Source organism: Sinohyriopsis cumingii, chromosome 8, assembly GCF_028554795.1.
Source record: "Sinohyriopsis cumingii isolate HCF-2022 chromosome 8, ASM2855479v2, whole genome shotgun sequence".
Classification (NCBI taxonomy): Eukaryota; Metazoa; Mollusca; class Bivalvia; order Unionida; family Unionidae; genus Sinohyriopsis; species Sinohyriopsis cumingii.
The window spans coordinates 101,066,191-101,083,896 of NC_142968.1; the positions used below are offsets into that span (position 1 = coordinate 101,066,191).

General features: G+C 36.6%; 1 long non-coding RNA gene across 1 annotated transcript; it reads right to left on the bottom strand.

The window, feature by feature from the left end:
* Window positions 1-7,574: 7,574 nt before the first annotated feature.
* On the bottom strand, window positions 7,575-15,822 carry LOC149794249 (uncharacterized). Its single transcript, XR_016422981.1, has 4 exons — window positions 15,690-15,822; window positions 14,794-14,891; window positions 14,235-14,311; window positions 7,575-9,472 (listed from the first exon to the last, which is right to left on the bottom strand). It is a non-coding gene; the product is annotated as an uncharacterized LOC149794249 (long non-coding RNA).
* Between the last annotated feature and the right edge of the window lie 1,884 nt (window positions 15,823-17,706).

Below are 17,706 nucleotides of genomic sequence, written 5' to 3' on the forward strand. Positions count from 1 at the left end.
GCGGTGGAGCTAACCCGTACGAATCGAAATAAGCGATTCCTCGTGGATCAATTGCGTATGATACCCAATGAGTACCGGGTCCTGAATTCGAATCGAGATTAATAATACCTGTTTCAACGCCGTTTGGTCGTTGTGGTAATTGATCTCGCATAAAAACACCTCATAAGTTTTTTATTTTTAGTTGCTTAGCAGCATCAAGTAAATCAAATTTTGATGCTGAAGCATCTAACGAAGTGATCCTGGAAGCCTCAGACCTCTTCCCCAACGAGATCCCGGTAATCTTAGACCCTTTCCCTTTTTTATATCCTTTTCCTGTTGCTTTCTTTAATGCCATTCCAGCAGCGGTTCCAACATCACCTAACGCAGCTGCTTTTGCTACATACCACCGGTTTTAATCATGTCCTTGATGGCTTTTGGAGCGAAATCAAGTTGAACTCCGGTTTTTGCTTTCTGCGCTTTATTGAAATGTTTTAATTGGGTTTTAGTCAACGATGACTTGTTTGAACCACTATTAGCAATTTCATTTGCTTTAGTGTTATTTTTGTCCCACATGCGCTCGCGTTTTTTGATTGTAATTTTTTCACCTGACCGGGAGTCAGAGTGACATTAACGTGACTGTATGACATTTTATGATAAATACTTGCCACGCTCCAAATAATGATTAAAGATTCTCCACTGGTGCATCAACGACTCTCATTCGACCACTACCACCTTCAAGTAACATTGCTTTGTCACTAAGTATAACCGCGATTGCTCTGTAATCAACACCAGCTGCATCTAATGTTGCTTTGAGATATATATCAACAACAGATTGTTTTGACAGATCAAGATGCTCCAGCGAAAAGTAATAAATCGGATACAAAGTTCTGAAATCATATTGTGATATTTGCAAACCGGTATCCACATTTTGATCACGTCCCATGTATGACATCAAACGATGATATACACGTCCTATATGATTTTGTTCGTAATTTAGTTGTATAATTTCTGTTGGTTCTTGTTGTCCGTTTATTCGCAAAGAAATATCTGTGATACCTAGTTTGTCAAATATCATATGAGTACGTTCTTGATTATTTAAACGATCATAGTTCTGAAATGCAATAAAAATATGCCGCGGTGCAGAAACACCTTGTTGTGATGCTATATGTCAAGTAAATAAACCCCGAACAGTACTTTGAACAGCGTCTGTGGTTACTGTTAACCATGATAGCAATGATTTACCACCTGTGTTCATGAAAGAAATTAAGTTTTGTTCTTCTGCGATCGTTGGAGTCATCACCGGCATCCACAAGGAAAATTTTGTTAATACTACTTTACCAGCATCACCAGCAGGTCTCCAGATTGTATCGTTATCACCAACCTTTCTTACAAAAACAACCGTGTGTCTAGCTCCAAAAATAACTTTTCTAACATTCCTACAAAATCCAAAAATATGCGATAGTGGAATTGTACATAAAAAAAACTTCTATTACCTCCTAGCAACATTTTTTTACGCGCTGCAAATCCCAAGTTGAAATTTTCATTAAAACCATCAACTATTGCCGTCACACCAGCGTCAGCGTTTCCTGCAAAATTTCTTGGTCGTCTTATATTATACGGATTATCATCGGGGTGACCAGTATTATCTTTTACAAACATCATTGTGGGACCTGCTGATCTTGTATCATCATCAGAATATCTTGCCAATCCTATTATTGTTGTAGCAACGTCGACAACTTTCTGAATCGATTCAATATTTTTTCCATCAATCATATATGTGGTGCTATCAAACAGCGCCATAATATCATTGTTGACAAAACCAACTTGTAATGCGTCTGCGTAATTAGGACCGTTCGTTCTTACAATTATACCTTCTATCTCAATAAAAGCCTCACAGGGTAGAAAATATCTACTTGTGTCATGAACTTGTAGTTCAATTATTCCACGTTGATCTGGTAATCGTGCGTCATAAGAATAAAACTGATAATCACGCACAGACTCATCTTTAATGACAGGTGCTTCTATGTCAAATGCTGTGTCGGACATGCGCTTGAACATCTTATTATAATTATTTTCATCTAGCACGTTGATTACCGCGTTCGAAAAACTCCTCTTCGGGAAATTCCGCTTCCTGATATTAAACTTGAAATATTATTCCCTGGTTCACCGAGTCCTTGATCTGCTAACGCCGCCAGTTTTTGATTTGCAGCTTGATTTATTATTTTACTGACATAATTTCAGTACTTGGTAGTTTTACTGGTGGTTGTGATTTTCGTCGCATTAATCGTGCTAGTCTATCTTTGATCGCCGAGAACGCCTTACCAGCAACATTGACAATTGCACCAGGAGTTTTTTCACGAACAACATCAATAGCTTTCATCGATAATTTTCTTGCAACAGGCGTTACTTTTTTGAGATAACCTTGTAAACAACCCTTGAACAACATCACCAAGTCCATCTCCGTAAATTGCTCTGTAGATTGGTAATCGTGAGTTTACTGCTCTGACCGGTACGGGTTTACGATGATTATTGTGTACAATCATTTTATTTTATTTACCATTTATCTAATCATGGTGACAACTAGTCACTGTAATCATCAACAAGTTCATCGATAAGTTCTCGGTAAGCACCGATATCCATAATACCACCTTGAAATAATCGTCGACAGATATCAGCTGCTTCATTAATTATTTCTGGTGAGTTATTTTCGGCACGTTTTCCCCCTAAGAGAACTTCTAACCGTGATACGTCATTAAGGATATTATCAGGACAAACAAGATTATTTCCCAAACCACTACCAGTGGCACCAGATGCATCATGAAATTCTTCTTCTGGAGATTGTGGTGGAGTAGTTTGTTGCTGTGGAGGAGGTTGATAGGAAGGATCTTGCTTTTTTAACTGTTTTTGATCACTTTTCAGTTTCTCCTTACTTTCTTGTATTAATTTACTTATTCCTTGTATCATTTCCTCCTCTTCTTGTGTCATTTTTTCCCTTTTTTGTTTAATTTTTTCCAACTGTTTCTTTTTCTCTTCTTGTTTTTGTTGTTTCTGTTCTTCTTGTTTTTGTTGTTTCTGTTCTTTTTGTTTTTGTTGCATCTCATCATAGGATTCTACTCCGTCCAAAAGGACGTTATAAATACTGTCTTGCTTGGATGTTCGATCAATATCCCAGTTTATTTTATACACCTAATCAACCCATGTTTTACGACTAATATTTTTAACGTATTCAGATTTTAAATAATCATGTTTATATGGAAAACTTTCAGCCGCAAACGCACCAAAATTAATTATATCGTCTTCAGTTTCTAATTTAAATATTTTTATTGCCTGTATACCATCATCAGTAAATTTTTCCGTAAAAGTAACATCCTTTTTTTGTTCTTCTTTACCCACAGGGTCAATGCAAGTAGCTTGTGATTGGGTTAGAGCTGTGCGGCAGCTATTTCAGTTGGAAGATCTCGTAAAATCTTTTTTGTTTGTTTAGTTCTTTTTGCTATTTTTTCAGTTTGTTCTGCAGTTTGTTTTGATACTGGAAGATCTTCCTTGATGACAGTTGTAACTTTCTCAGTAGCTGCAGTGACGGGTTTAAATACTTTTTAGTGTCTTCTTCGCATTCAACTTGTGTTTCCTGTTGCGCTCGTAAGTTTTCTCTGAATGAATCTCTAACAGGGAGAAATTTTTTGATTGCTATTAATCGTTCTCGACCTATTCTTGCAGTATGAGATTCCGTGGACTAACCCCCAAGAGGGAAATTCTTTAAGGAACCCTCGGAGAGAGTCCTCGGTGTATTTAGTTATTTTGATTTTTAAGGTTATTAATCTTTTCTTAGGAAGGTTTATTTCGGTATTTGGACGCTTCTACAAAAAGGTCTGTTCACCTCCCCTGCTGCTGGCATACAAGGGATCCCCTGCCAGAGGACACTACAGGCATACAGGTCTACCAGAAGCAAAGTGCAGAGATTAGCACGGCAGTGCGCCAATGAATACTGTCTTCGGCTCTGTCAGAGCATCCAGTCAGCAGCAGATATCGGAAGCATCAGAGGCATGTACGATGTCATAAAGAAAGCAATAGGTCCCACGAAGAAAGTGACAGCACCACTGAAGTCTTCCGCATGAGATACCATCCATGACAAGGGCAAGCAGATGGAGCGTCGGGTGGAGTACTACTCTGAGCTGAACTCAAGAGAGAACCACGTAACTAACGATGCCCTCAACGCCACTGAAAATCTCTCTCTTATGGCCAAACTGGACGAGAAATCTACTGTGGCAGAACTAAATAAGGTCTTAGAGAAACTGTCTTTATGTAAAGCACACGAGAAAGATGGCATCCCAGCAGAAGTCATCAGGTGAGGTGCAGCGTGCTGCTCATACACCTGCACGACCTCCTCTGCCAGTACCGCATGAATGTGCAGTGCCTCAGGGCATGAGAGACACCAATATCGTAACCCTGTACAATAACAAGGGCGACAGAAGCGACTACAACAACTACAGGGGAATATCCCTTCTCAGCATCGTGGGTAAAATCTTCGCACACGTCATCCTGAACAGAATGCAGACCCTTGCTGACAGAATGTATCCAGAGTCGCAGTGCGGGTTCCTCACAGAGATGTCCACAATCGACATGATCTTTTCTATCAGGCAACTGCCGGAGAAGTGCAGAGAACAACACAGACCCCTCTTCCTAGCCTTTATAGACATCAGCAAGGCGTTCGATCTGGTCAGCAGAGACGGACTGTTCACAATCCTGGCGAAGATTGGATGCCCTCCAAAGCTGCTAAGCATGTTTCAGTCTTTCTACGACGGGCCTGATGGACCGCTTTGTTAGAGCATTCGATGAGTTTGTGTTGACCATCAGACTAAAGAAAACCAACGTGATGGCTCAGGACACTGACCTCCAAGCATCATTATCAACAACTACGAACTTGAGGTAGTCAGTCAGTTCATGTACCTCGGCTCTACCATCACCAACAACCTCTCCCTCAATACTGAGCTCAACATGCCGATTGGAAAGGCATCAACAATTCTCTCCATGTTGTCGCAGAGAGTGTGGAACAACAGCATGATAATCCTGAACACTAAGATCTTCGTGTACCGTTCCTGTGTGCTAAGCACTCACCTGTGCGCCAGTGAAACCTAGACCCTGTACGCATCACAGGAGAAAAGACTGAGCGTCTTTCACATGTAATGCCTCCGACGTAAACTTGGGATCACCTGGAGCAGTCAAGTGACAAACAGCGAGGTGCTTGAACGCGCCAAGATTCCCAGCATCGTCACACTCCTCCGGCCAACGTCGCATCAGATGGCTGGGCCATGTACATCGGATGGATGACGGACGGATCCCCACGTATCTTTTTTATTCGAAGCTTTCCTCTGGTAAAAGGTCGATCGGACGGCCACATATCCGGTTCAAGGATGTCTGCAAGCGCGACATGAAAGTCCTTGACATCGATGTCAACACATGAGAAGAGCTCGCTCTAGACAGATTCAGCTGGCAACATGCTCTGATCACTGGTCTGAAAGCCGACGAGGACAAGCTACGCTTGCTAGCCGATGATAGCGATCTCAGAGGAAGAAGAAGCAACTCCAACCCACACCAGACTCAACCTTCAAGTGCAGCAACTACTGCCAGTCCCGTGTTTGGCTCCATAGCCACAGCAGACGCTGCAAAACCACCAACCGGGGCATCCCCCATATACACACTTCCATCGCCTCTCGAGACTAACGGATGCCAACAACAATTAAATTTGATTAAAATCAGATCAGAAATAATCTGTAGAGGGTCAGCAAGCAAACAGCATACAAGAGCATCGCATTAATAAACGTGGTTCACGCTCAGTCATAGAACTCACGTGATGTCTTTGTCGTACTAGTCTATATTCCAAGCATGATTAAAATCGGATCAGAAATATGACTTGATTGTGGTAACAAGCTCATCCAAGCAGATGCAATACCACTTCGCCAATATGCATGTACATAACTGATTATCGAACTCTTTTGAGAACTTGTTGACATAAGCACATATTCCACGTTTGATCAAAATCGGATCAGCCATATGGTCTCGGGAATGATGACAAGATCAACCAGTAAAACTCAATGCCACCTCATTAGTATGCGTGGATCTTACTCCTTATTGACATTCTTCGAGATCTTGATAAACATACAGTTCAAGTCTGATTAAAATTGGGTCGGCAATATGACTCCCAGAGTGGTAACAAGTTCAGTGGATTTGATGCAAACCAATCTCATTAATATGCGCGATTCTCGTGTATTTTCGAACCCTTTCGAGGTCATCATACAAGCCCATATTCCAAGTTTGATCAGACGGATCAAGAATATGATCTAAAGAGTGATAACAAGCAACACAGTACCATAAATTAACATATCTTTAATACCAATCAATATGATTCACGAAACAATTGCGTCGCACGGTTTAATAATTGATTTTATTACACTTCAGACGTTACACGGACCACATGTTCATATTTAATCTCAACTTTTATGTATTAAACGTTTCAAAAGTTTGCAATTACCACGAACAGCCGCAATGGGGAACGAGTATTTTTATCAATTTGATTTTACATAAGTACTGTAAACATCTAGTTTCATCATTTTCCAGAGTTACTCGAAAGATCAAATATAGTCTAATATAGAGCGTAAAAATGAGATTGTTACATATATCTGACTTGATTCATATTTATTTTAATTTAATTGTTTGTCAGTTTAAAAAAAAAGTTATTCTTTTATATGCCATTACAATGTAAATTTATTCACTGGAGATGATATTTTTTTCCAGAAAATCGGTTGACCTGAATCATTCTTTTTGTTAACACCACGTGTTGATCTAATTCCTGACCTTGTTTCAGAATTTGTAGCAACCTTCGTAAACAAGTTCTTTTTTATTTGTAAATGATTGGTTTTCGTCAGGGTCAGGGTCATTTTTGGTGTACGTGACATAAACTCGATCACGTGACCCCTCCCTTTCGATTTCGAAATTCCATTATTGCACATTTTGTTAGATTTAATAGAGATGCGTAGAGAGAGATTTATCAGTTTGGGGCTTTTTACACTGACATCGAGTTATTTTGTTGATGACAGATTCTGAGTTAAAAGTTTCTTCAGATCAGTTGGATTTCAAAAGGATTAATTCTTTTTTCTCTGGAAATATTCTGAGGAGTGCTCACACAAAAGTTTTGGAAAGATATTGCTTACAAATTTAATTTGGATTTCCATCACCGGGGTGTCATTATTTGTATTTCTACAAGGAACTGTAAAAGACAACACAGTACAGACTACAGCATACGTCATCGTCATCCATCTTGGATTTTCCATCAGAATTCGAACTTGAAATTATTAGAACATTTATTACTAGGACATTTGCAATTTAATTCATGGATTATTCTTGAATTATTTTTGGATTTGATTCTTGAAACCGTAAGTTTTTGTCCTTTTTTCATTTTTACTGTTTATTCGAGTCTAAACACGTAACAATATATATATAGGAAGACAGATAAATAGACACATAGACTGATTGGCTGTTTGACTAGTGGATTGTATAGAGTAATCAAGCACAGACATACATACAGACAGACAAGCAGATATATAGATAGATAGATTTTATTGGAGTAATTAAGTACTAATAGATCACTCAATAATGTAAATGGGCGTTCGGATCCATATGTTGAGGGCAGAAAACACTATTAAATAATCTCGTTTGTCTCAAAAATTAATTTATTTTGGGTACTGAATGCTAAATGAATTGTTTGAAGCGTCCGATTTGATAATTCTATAATGTATATTGAAATTGTAAATAAAATGTGTAGTTTTGAGTATTCGTTATCGTTCTATCCAGGGACTTAGCTGCTATATAGCAAGAGTATGCAAGACATACGGACCCACGATTATTGTTTTTTTACACTGGAGATTAGGCAGGGGCCCATCGGCAAGCTTTGCACAGGTGCCCGCATTTGAGCCCAAATATCCTAGCTCGTTTTGCATTGTCAGCCCGGTTGGGACAATGCGACAAACTCCATTTGTTTACAGCCATGATTACTTCCATGAAATGATTGTAAAGTCATTTTGTTCCAATGATTTACATAGATGTGAAGTAGACGATACGAAGCTTGCTTGAAAGACTTGCAAGTGATGTAAAGTAGTCGGGTTCTTGTATATCAATGCATTTTCTTATCAAACGTCAGAGGGAATATTGCAATTAACATTTAGAGATATAAAGTATCAAAAATAATTAATGGAACGTACCCAACCCCCCAACCCCCAAAGAAACTAACACCAACCCAATAAATAACTCTGAAATTGTATATTCGATGTAAGAAGTATTTAAATACCAAAGCAGAAAGAAAATAAGTAGTCACGGACGAAGATTATTATTCATGTATGGATGTACTGCACTCATCCCATTTGTTTGTAACCTCGCCAAATATTTTAAAAGCAAAAAGCCTCTAAAATAATGCACAACACTTAGTCACTTCATTCACTCATTTATAATTTCTTACCTGTATGTCGCCAAGGGGCCACTAACACAGCTGACTTACTGGTGTTTCAAAGCAAATACATGCTCTCGATGTAAACAGGCAGGCAGACTGATCATTTTTTTTCCGGTTTCGAGAAGAGTCCGTTTAAACAAAAACTGCATCGCTTGCGTCCACTGTTTGAAATGTCTAGTTTTAATATTTCTAAAACAAACTGAAAGTGTTAACAGAAGGAACTCTTGTATTCGTGTGTTCAAGGAGACGTAACTCCAACATTTATGGAATTACTGGGATTATCAAACTACATCACGTCTGTTGCTTGAAAACATAGAGCCTCCTGTGCAAATATGGCGACCGTGTTACAAACGAAACTCCCGTTTCATTCGAAACGCCAACCATTTGACAGAGTTTGTTACCCCCCTGGCGACAATCAGGTTAGAAATTATAAATCAATGTATAAAAGGACTAAGTTTTGTGCATTTGCTTATATTCTTGAAGCTTTTTGTTTTTTAAATCGATAAAGTGTACAAACAAACGGCGGGGTCAAATGTGACATTATTCTATTAGAAATGATTTAGTTATATAACATATTGGAGTTTATTATTTAGGACAATTGTGTAATGTGATGATTAAAGCTTAATTTTAAAATATTAACATACTAGAGAGTCTGTTGTCTTCAATGTGTGAGCCGATATATTACAAAGACAAACGTATTATTTTTTATATCAGTTCCGAACCTTCGCAAAGTAACGAATTCAGTCTGGATCATCATTTATACGTCATCTTGGCGACATACCAGCACAGTATTCTATAAATTGTTACTCAGTCTCTCTTCTATCCCTCCCCCCCCCCCCACTTTAGATCAGTCACACAGGATATTCTAACTGACATATAACATGTGATTGTTCTGGTATTCCGATTCTATAAAAGCTGGCACATGCAGGAATCAGCTGGGTTAACTAGGGGTACTTTCTCTCCTTTTGACGCCATCTGTACCGCGTGGACAACCTGCAATAATGAATTGCATCTGCTAGAAAAAGTCATTCCAAGGCTCTGATATAAAGAACAACCCAGACCAGGCTATTACACCTTGACAATGGCACATGAGTCTACAACAAGCCAGACTAGACTATTACACCTTGACAATGGCACACTAGTCTACAACAACCCAGACTAGACTATTACACCTTGACAATGGCACACGAGTCTAAAATATTACACCTTAGACTTGACAATGGCACACGAGTCTACAACAGACAATGCACGCCGTGAAAAACAAAACGTAATTTGACTAAACTAGACCTTGTATTGTCGAAATAGTATGTAGCAAGAAACAAAAGCTTCATCTGTAAAACCTATTCATATTCAGATATGATAGCTGGAATATATTTACTTCACTGAAATATAGTAAACAAAGAGAGAGACTCGAGTTAAGAAACAAAATCCACTGGCAAAATGTTTGAACTTAAGGACGAGCTTGAATTTTTCTTTCGAAAAAAGTTTCAAGAAAACGGTGCCATAACTGTTACTACAACGGATCGGATCAAACGAAGAGACAGGAATAACCTCTTATATATATATATATATATATATATATATATATATATATATATATATATATATATATATATATAGGAACCATTCTCTTTTACATAACACAAAGACATTTCGGTCAGACTGTGAGAGGGTCATTTAAGGCCAGGCATGAGAGGGGTTCGGAATGCAGAAGATACAGTGGACAAATTAAAGCAGGCACGTGTCTTTATGCATACGGGGTTTAAACAACTAGAAAAGTGTAATTCTAGCCATCCATTGCACGTGTTATCTCTACTAAACAAATAAATATAAATAGTCGGTGCCAGTGTCAGTTGCAAAGAACAATCTATAAAAAAGAGTTCCGATATATATATATATATATATATATATATATATATATATATATATATATATATATAGAGAGAGAGAGAGAGAGAGAGAGAGAGAGAGAGAGAGATTAAAGAGGAATCCAAATATTGAAAAATGTTAACGAGATATTCAAACAAGAAGTATGTATACAATTAATAGCAAACATCATCTGATAAGTTTTTATAGCAGAAATATATTACCGTGTACTTAAAAGGAGACCTATAAAAAATGATGGTTACGGGTGGTAATGGTGGTAATGGTGGTGCGTGATGTGTGTATGTAATAGACTATTACTTTCATCTCAGGTATTATGCAGTAATTAGATACGTATTTGAGATACATCAGGTGTGTTTTTGAATATATAAATAATGCTTATGCAATTCTCTTAGTTATTACTATGTACATTTTGACAGTCTTAAAATAGTGTTAACTTGAGCATCTGCCATGAGTTACCCACTTTAGCGATGAAATTATTATGGGAAAATGTTCCAATTGTTCGGTTTCTGATAGTGAGATATTTTGAACATTTTCTGGTTCACTACACAAAGACCTATTTATAATTGACACGTGCCTAAAAATATTCTCCTTTAATAAGCCACAACCTACCAGAAGTCTTGTTCACTTAATCAGGGCTAATCTCTGAACTTGATGTAATAGAATCTTTTCTAGATAACAGTTATGTGGACTAAAAAGAGTGTAACGAAGGGTTGTTCCAGATTTACAAAGGAAGGAGATTCCATTCCGCAACAAATTTTGATAAAAATGAATGTTAGTATGGCTTTATATGTGGAATTTAGTTTCATGGCGAAGTATTCTATTAACAGCTGGACACGTGGTTAGGTTAGGATCCACGATTTAATGCATTTTAAAAAAAAAGTGTTACCATACTATGTTTGCATCTGTTTTTAGTCTTTCCCTATTTGTCTGCTTCCATTCTAGCACATCCTGCAGATTATCTTGCCCTATAAACGATTATACCCGCTTTAGTTTGTATTTGTTTGATTTCATCTTTTTCTTACAGTGATCCAGATAGTACTCCAAAATAGATATTACGGAGAGGAAATAAAGAAGTTCTATTTTGTTTTCTACCAGATTTGATTGTCAAATTTTGAAGCATATTTAACTTTCTCCAGGCTCTTGTAGTTATTTCCTGTACAGTGTTTATAGGTTACTGCATTTGTATGGGAAAATATGAACGAGTTTTCGGATGGATACTGCACGAATTTGTGAGTGCAGTATATCCTTCCGACAAAACGAGTTCATATTTTCCCATACAAATGCAGTAACCTTTTTATTATATGCTCATTTTTTTTTATTCTACTTAAGGTTTAATTATATAAACAAAATACACTACAAGAAACAACGTAAATGAATGAATGCCGTATTCCAAACTAAATACACAAGCGCAGATATGACATTACAAAATGACATCATTATTAATGCGCACATAGCTCCGCCCAGATAAATTTGAACTTAGTCGCGCGGTCGACATAACTTTCGAAAGAAAATGGCGTGTCTAGTTAAAATTGAAATGTGCAGTCATATTGTGAATGAATGCGCATTGGAACGACTTTTCCATTTGATCTGGAGTGAATATATTTTGGTATTTTGTTTCGATTCGACGAAAGTTTGTGATTTTGGACTGGATTCATCTGAGCAAATTATACATGAAATACATCGGATTGAAGTGGCGCGGGAGCAGCGTGTTTACGTCTGCAAATGTGTTTCTGTTTCTGTCACTGAATGTTTGAAATCATAATGTGGGAAAAATATGAAGTCTTTCAATTGCAATTATCAAAAAGACGCTATGGAATTTAATGTGTATTTCATTTTGAGTGCAGTAAGGGGGATGCAATTGCACTTATCATCGAAATTACAGCACAGTTATGAAATGTGTAATCCAGATTGAAAATCTATGACATGGCTCATGTAATTCGGATTTGCAGAATTAAGGAAAAATATTTTGAGGAAATTCAGGATGTAAAACTGTAAGTATATTTTATTTTGCCATTCTTATCACCAGATAAAGAAGACAGTATATGCCTTGTCACTTGTATGTTATTTGCAAGGACATAATCGTCCGTCTTTTATATAATGTAGCTAGCCTAAATCCGTAACATTGTATCAACGCGGAATGTGCCAAAACAGCTGTTTGTTTTTTTTTTGTTTTTTTTTTTTGTTTGTTTTTTTTTGCAGTGCACGAAACATGTTTCAGTTCATTCAGAAACAAATTTAAATAACCACAACGTAAAGAGCCTCTTACGCGAGTGTATATGATTTGTTTTCAAATCAAAAGTGCTGGTGTCTGCGTCATTGTTTGTTTACAATAGAAAGTAGTTCCTTTATTCACGTGAATGCTATATGTGTATTGTCGCGCGCGTTCAGTATCGGGGAATATTGAACGATTCTGACAATGTAAAGTTAACGGGGGAAAAAAAATGAGCATATAATAAATATTAATATACCAGGATCATGTTTCATCCGGTGCTAGGTACAAGTGTTTAAAAGAATTCTCATTCCTGATAATCGCTTCATTCATTAAAAGTTATGGATGATATTTCTTTCGAAATTTTCTGAATGTGTTCATTAATAATACAGATTTGTTACCTGCAGTACATATTATATTCGAAATGGCGTTACCTCAAGGGGAAAAGCAATGCATAAACATTACATTTAGATAAAGTATTCAGAGGAAGAAAGGTAATTCACGAGTAGAATCACATTCCTTGATATTGAAACTCGAAAAGAAAAACGTCTTAGACGACTCAATTTTGTCGTCTGCATTAGCCATACCTCTCATGCATAATCTGAAAGTCCTCTTTAACATTTTTATTGGCATAACATAGTGTTATGCGTCAGAAAGATGGGTATCCATGAAATAAATGTAATATCAGGTCGGAACAATTTTTTTCTGTCCTTCTTACTATTAATTTTTTTATATAACAAACTTTGTTCTTGTTTGCAAATGCATATAATGTCGATTCTCGTGAGAACAATGTTATACGATTTCTCCTAAAGTAAAAGAAGAAATATGAATTTCGATCTTTTACAAACAAAGCAAGGATTCTATGAAAATAGTAAGAAGACGTCATCATGAAGAAACATTTCAATTCGGAACGTGATCAAGAAAGCGTCTTTAACGTCAACCACTCGGAACGTGGTCAAGACAGCGTCTTTAATGTCAACCAAATGAAACGTGATTAAGACAGCGTCTTTGACGCCAGCCAGACGAGTCACCGATTGGGATATGTTGACATGGCCGTGCAGGCATGAGGCCCACTTTTCATATTTAGTTAAATACATGAGGACGTTTGAAGCGTCATGGGCATGACAATATATATATATATTTAACATATTTTTCAAGATGACGTTTCTATATCAACAGGACGAATCACCGATTGCAATGTGTTGACATAATTATGCAGATATGACGACAAATTAATATATCTGTGTTTTCTTACTGTCATGTTGCCACAATATCATATCTACGATATGTGAATGTTTTGTCTACACGATGGACTCAACATATTTCAATTCATAACACTTCAAGGGGACGTTAAAGACGCATGCTATATACATACATTTTCATGGCAACCCAATGTTTCCATAAATTTATGAACTTGATCAGATAACATCGATTTTTTTATATCACATGATCATATAAATACTTTGCAATAATAGATGTTGTGGAAGACAGCTCAAATTTGTAGATAGGATGCGTTTACCATAAAAGACTGAATATAGAAATTTATACTTTAGCAAGTTTATTATATAAAACAAAGAAACTATATACACTACAGTACGTATGTCCCAGTATGCCAAATACAGCCTCCTATTAATAAAACAAAAGAAGAGAAAAGCTCACCTCTTCTTCAACAGGATAGAAACCAGTTCTCCGCTTGGAAAAGATCATTCTGTCATCGATGTAGATTTCGAATGACCCTGTATACATAGGAAATAGTAACGCCATTGATTGATTGAGTACTTGGATTTACGTCGCGTGCGCCCAAAAGGGCATGTGCGACGGTAACGCCATTACATAATTTGAAAATATAAATATTTGCATCTCCTCAGTTTATATATAAAAGTATATGTATTTTATCTTTCCTCATATTGAGGATTGAAGCAACTAATCCAATGCATAAATGCTGTTGGCATCCATAAATAGCAGACCAGAAACTAGTTTAAAAAGTACTTAAATAAATAACTTTATTTATGAGCGTAAATGCTGGCCGTTGACACAGATCAGTAAAAAGATTTATACAAAATTTCATTATTTCCGATTCATTACTATCAATATCATTCACGATTCTGAGACTCTGACTTACAAATTATTGATGAAATATGCAATTAAAACGTGTGTGTGTGTGTGTGTGTGTGTGTGTGTGTGTGTGTGTGGAGGAGTCAGGTCAAGACGTACTTACTTGGACGGCCTATTTTTTCCTTGACCTTGGTTCCGGGGCAATAGGTGTGTATGGCGTAGCGGAGATTGTCAAACACACCTTGATTTATTCATCCTAACCTAAAATGAAAATTTTATGACCATATTTGGCACATGTATGTTTCAACTTTGCACAGTTTACACAGGCACACACACACACACACACACACACACACACACACACACACATATATATATATATATATATATATATATATATATATATATATATATATATATATATATATATATATATATATATATATATATATATATCGTAAATAATGAGTAAAGAAAGAGGATTGCAAATATTTAAAATGTTAACTAGATATTAAAACAAGAAGTATATAAAAAAAATATTCTAAAAATATCAAACATTACCTGATACGTTTTTATAGAAGAAATATGTTACTGTGTATGTAAAAGGCAAAATACAAAATATACATAGATACATACATACATACGCGCGCTTTAGGTCAAGTTTAAATTATTTATTCATTTCAAACATATTTTATAAATCATGCACAGCCATCCTGAAATCATGTCAATTTGCTTTACCAGTATTGTTGAGTACACACACTAGAATCTGTAATCTAATGAATACATTAGGTTTAAATGTGACACTATAGGGTGATACATGGTAGAATGATGATTGGCTTCGCATTGCTAATTCAAGTCTTTCGTTAAAGTCGTTAACCTTAAAATCTACAGCACAAAAACCCAAATTATATTTCAAATTTAACAATGCTGAAACAAGACGCGTGGAAACTTTTGTACATATTTCCTTCTTGATAGAATATCCGTTGTTAATGACACAAAATGAGCCCTCTGTGTGCGTATATGTGAGAGAGAGAGAGAGAGAGAGAGAGAGAGACGTACCCATGTTCAATTTCTACAAAAACTGTTTTTGGACCCCAAGACATTACTTTCCTTCTCTGATATATCAGTAAATCAGAACGACCTTTACGCGGAGACCGATATAACTAAACTAAAATGTCTTATACAATGCATTATATCTAGAGCACTTGACGGGAATAATTGTATAGACTCATTCTCAAAAGATACAAGTTATTTTACAGAGTATCCATGCATTGGTTGTGTATGAATTATCAATTAGCATTGGTTGTGTATGAATTATCAATTAGCATTGGTTGTGTATGAATTATCAATTAGCATTGGTTGTGTATGAATTATCAATTATCATTGGTTGTGTATGAATTATCAATTAGCATTGGTTGTGTGTGCATTATCAATTAGCATTGGTTGTGTATGCATTATCAATTAGCATTGGCTGTGTATGAATTATCAATTAGCATTGGTTATGTATGCATTATCAATTAGCATTGGTTGTGTATGCATTATCAGTTAGCATTGGTTGTGTATGAATTTTCAATTAGCATTGCGTAAGATGTTTCATTTGTTGCTGAAGTGTACAACATAATTCCACAAAAAGTAACCAATGTGACCTATGATTCAGTGACTTTTTTAGTTTTGTGTAGTCAAGTTCTTGTCCTATCCCCTCTTTATTTTTGTTGCTGCAGGGTGATTCAACCTCGTGTATGGAAACCTCTTGGCAAGTTCAACACCCTTTCCTCGAGGGACTTACGTTCTGCTGCCCGAAAACAATTTCCATAAAATCAGTATAACATCATTTATTCATTGTGACTGATGAGTGTTGAAATCATGGCTGATATTCTTGAACGAAAAGATTTTCCAAAATTAGCCGCTGTGGCAGTCAAATCCGATGGCAACTTTGGATGTAAGATTGTTATCATTTTCATATTGGAACAATTAGACATGGTAAGAAGTGTTCTGGCAAACCCCTATATCAATATGACGTCCCATTTAGGAGCAGTAGCGACAAGATCTTCAAGATGGCTACCATGGCAGCGATATTTGAGTTCAGATCGGCAATATTTTCATTCAAGTCCAACTGGATATCATAATTATTTTTCTGGTAGAAACACATGTCGACATGACTTTCCATCTAGGAGGAGCAGCAATAATATTTAAAGATGGCCACTGAGGCTGACCTCTCAATTTTCATTTATTCCTAACTTGACATCATAAGACGTTTCCTGGTGAAAAACCCATTCTGATATGAATCCGCTCAGGAGGAGTGACAATAACAAGATTTCCAAGATGGCTGATATGTCGCCATATTGATGCCAGATTGACACCCATTTGTATTTATGACCACCTATGCATCATATGAAGTTTTTAGCAAATACCCTTAGTTAGTATGACTTTTCACTCAGGTTGAGTAGCGACAACAAAAAATTTAAAGATGGCCGCTGCGTGGCCAAGAACCAACTAGACCTAAGGAATAGTTTTTAAATGAAAACAACAGGTTGATACAAGTTTCCAGTCAGACAACCGATAACAAGACGTTCAAAATAGCTGTCGTGGGGCCATATTGATGTCTGATCGGCAATACTTTTGTTTAGCGTCAACTTCCTGTTGGGATAAATGCGTGTACAAAGTTCCATGGCAATCCAGACCTGTTCTCACGGACGGAAGACAGCAAACATTCCATCCCATGATCTCTTCTTTGACACGTAGAGCTAAAAGTGTGTAAGTATGGCCTATACTTTGTAACAGTCTCAATTTCTTAAAGAAAGGATGGTGAATTATCAGCTTTCTATGAAAATGTCTACTTGAAATACGAAATTTCCTTAACAAAACGTTAAAAATGTAACCTACAGTAAAAAATAAACAAGTGAATATCAGTGTAGCAGAGATAAAGAAACCCTAAGGTAAATTTCAGATATATTTTGATTTTATTTCCCGTTAAAAGAATTGTATAATGTTGATTTTAGTCAGACACGTTTGAGAATTAAACCAGATAGATATAACACGCACCTTTTGGCCCGCAGTGTAGACTATTTCATGATTG